Source organism: Aphis gossypii, chromosome 3 (genome assembly GCF_020184175.1).
Source record: "Aphis gossypii isolate Hap1 chromosome 3, ASM2018417v2, whole genome shotgun sequence".
NCBI lineage: Eukaryota > Metazoa > Arthropoda > Insecta > Hemiptera > Aphididae > Aphis > Aphis gossypii.
Window position 1 is genome coordinate 22,078,406 of NC_065532.1, and position 4,061 is coordinate 22,082,466.

Genomic DNA, 4,061 nt, shown 5'->3' on the forward strand with positions numbered 1-4,061 from the left:
ACGTTATTTAAGGATAGAAACACCAGAGTAATTCTATTTGATATAAAAATGTTTAATCTATCATCTAGTTGCTTAGCAATTTTTATGTTCTTGTAGTCGTTTATGAGCAAAGAATAAAAAACTATATTTTTCTGTATGAAATGTATATTAATGTCGGGTCGATGACTACTAGCGCTAATAGTTCACTATAAACGCCATTTCGACAGTCCAATGCATGGAATACATATCGTCGTACGCCAACCTGTGTAGATAATCGTGATATAAACTGATAATTGTTTTTTATATATAAATAGTTGAAAATACATTTCGTTAATTTTACATCACTAACTGCGTCGTGTTTATAAGTTATATCATGGTTTTGATTACAAATTGAATCATGAGTTTCCTTCAACGATAAAAATCTACCATTTTTAATTATATAACCTAATTTATGGTTTAATATAATTTCATTACTTTTAAAATTAATTAATTTTAAATAAAATACTCTATTATTATCAGTATCGTATGCAGTCATATTCAACATTATATTTGTATTAAAATCTAATCTTTGTAAAATATTTTTATCTGAATTACCATTCCATAATAAAATAATTGCATTTTGATTATTAAAATCAAGATAGTTTTTTTAAAAGCTTGTAGTTAGGTTCGACGTTTTTGATTTCATAGCTAAATGTAATTCGTTTAATATAACTTGAAGCTGATCTGATTTCTTTTCAAAAATTTTTAGTAGCAAATCTCTAGTTTTTATATATGAATAATTATTCATTAATCTTATTCTTCCATCAGATGATATTATTAAAGGTCGACCTCGTAGACGAATAATTTCAGATTTTACGTGAGTCTGTGATATAGCTGCAGAAATAAGTATTAAATCTGTACGTTAATAGTTGCTGAATTCAAAATCAATTATAATTATTTTATTTTTTGGTTAACTCACGGACGAGTTCGTTAAAACAAATATGATCAGTAATTTTAGGCGTAGAAGTGAAAGGCGAAAACTAATCAAAAAACTTAAAAACAGCGGAGTAACTTTTCCTAGAAACGCTGGCCGCATCGATAATATTATACAGCGGTATCGTTCATGGTCACATACAGCATCATTGCACGTACGCTTATGATTTGACAGGAAATCATCGACATATAATTAACACACGGCGTTGCTCAGATAACGCAAAGCGTGGGAAGAAGCGGATGCAGGTGAAGCTGACCAGCAAGGTCCTGCCGGTATCGCGGGGGTCTCTGGACAATATATTGTAAGAGGGGTTCATATAAACGTAGACAAATCGTAATGCTTTCCTTTAATACTTTTATTGATAGAGAAACGGTCATCGCGACACGTATCTCAAGACTGATTATAATATAAAAGCTGTACGCAGGTCGTCTGGCCGATCGGCATACACACACACACACACAATACAATTAATTAATAAAAATAAATATCGCTCGACCGGTCTAGATACGGACGACGGTCGATTCATATTGATCGATAACGCCGATCACTAGAAAACCCGCAATTAACACACAGAAATATAGTAGTATAGATTAATATAAAATATAAATCCTACAATATAAGGGGGTCCAGATTAGGCACATTTCAGACGTGATCCACCAGAGTTAGAGCGAGCACCTTCACGTCACCCAGATCAATAGTTTTGTCATTTGGACTTAGAATATTTTTCACAAGTTTAATTATTTAATTTATTGAACTTAGAATAATTTTCAATAAAAAACACTTAGAATTATTTCAAGAGTCTTCATTTATTTTACAACAACCTATCCGATACGACATCATTCTACTGATTGTACGTGACACGTTACTTTCCGGCCCACAAGAGATCAGTACCGTCACGCGCATGCAGAATGACCAGCAGCGACGGTGCTGAACCCGATTTACCCCACTATGTGCCGCAATCGTCGTGTGCTACGACCTGTATACAGTGTTGAAAATGTGCTTATACTATACAGGGTGATGAATTGTCATAAACACTATTTTTTTATATTTTTTATACAATGTTTATATTTTAAGATATTTCAATAAATACACGTCAAAAGTATAAGCAAACAAATTATATTAAATATGTAATTATATAGGTTATTGTAATACATAGAAATACGTCGTCACAAATTTACAAAAAATATATTAAAAACAAAAAAGTAATAACAAAAACTTATAAAAATCAATTTGAATCATCGAAAGAAGAAGTGTCCCCTGTGATTTGCATGGCATGCGATGTATCTTCTTGATATAATAGTTCATCCGTATTGTTGTCAACAGTGCAGAGTTTGTTTTCTTCTTTTATTGCATGACTTACAAAATTGGCCCACATGTCTGGTGTAACTTTTTTGATGCCATCGATCAGTAATTGTCTTACGTCGTTAATTTTGAATGAAGTATTGTTTTTTTTTCACGTGATTTTTCACAACCGACCACGCCATTTCTATCGCATTCAATTCGCAGTGGTAAGACGGAAGACGTAGTACAGTTTTGTTTGATTTCAAAGCTTTTTCATCGATTACGTATTTGTCGTGATGATGTCTAAATTCCTGCACCTTTTCCAACAACAAATGTTTCACCAATGACATATCCACTTTACAGCCTTTTGAAGTCTACCATTCAACGATTTTGTCTTTTCTCCAGGCTATTGTAGGGATGGGGTCCTTTTTTACAGAATGGTATGAAGCATTGTCCATTACTATAACCGAATTTTCTTTAAGTTTGGGCAAAACTCAGTAAAACCAGTCGTAAAATGTGTCACCATTCATTCATTTCGTCGTGATAGTCTGCTATGTTTTTTTTTATTCAAAACATAGTAAACCACCCTCGACGAAACCCTTCGATGACCCGATGTGAACAACAATCAACCTCTTGCCCTTACTTGTTGGATTTTTTGGGCCTGTCGATAGTCCTTTAACAAATGAATCTCCTTTCGATGTTACCGTCTTGTCCAACCAAGATTGATGGCTTGAACAATTTTTTTTAACGTTGGAACTTCATTTCTTAACCAAAAACCATGAATTTTTTGCCTTATAGCGTTTTTATCAGTCATCAATTTTTTCATTGATTGTAGCACAATTTTTTTTTTATTTGGTGACTTCAGTTGGTTGTCCTTTTTGTAATCTCGTATAGTATTAATAATAGTATCACGTCCAATGCCGGATGCTTTTGATAAATACGCAATCAAAGGTTTGTACTTGATATCCGGTTGCTCTTCAAGTTTGGTCTTATACAGATTTATAATCATCACCTTCTGTCTGCTTCCAACAAACTGAAAAAATAAAAAATATAAATATAAATATTTTTTTTATTTGTATATGTTGAAATTTTTTTTAAACAGACTTATTTTAAATGATTATTATTATTAACAATAAAAAACATCAAAAATGCATAAAAAAAATATCGAAAAATGAACAAAAAAAATGTATAATACAATATTTTATGAGGTTACCATTACTTGATATGAATTTCAGTCTTAAAAACGTTTAGTATCTAAAATATTAAATTATTTAAAAAATTCTTACCCGTCCATTTGGATTTCTTTTAACAGGCGAACGTAATAATTGCGGATTCTCATTTTGAACAGTATGTCTGGCAAGTTCATTCAAATTAATGGATTCTTCGGCATTCATTTTTAAAAATTACCACAATACAAAAAATATAAACAATATAAAAAAGTAAGTGCTCGCGTAAATGTACAACTGCTTCTCACTACAACAACCTGTAGACAGTTTACATTACGCCCAGTGTTGCCAGGTCAAAAATTGAGAATTCCTCAACAAAATCATAAAAAATTTTCGAAAATTCCCCAAACGTAATCATAAAAAAAATCGCCGAAATTCCCCCAAAATAATTTTTATCACCAAAAGTTTCGAATTTTTTTTTTAGTTTCATATAAGATATAACTCATTAACTCAATATAGTTGACACTTGAATCGTGATTCGTGATTCCATACTATAGGTGGTCCGTGCCCAGTGGTCATTGATAAATTATAAAGTTTTAATATATAAACATTTTATTATGTAAGTACATAGTTTACAAAAATAAAATATAACAAATTTTTAA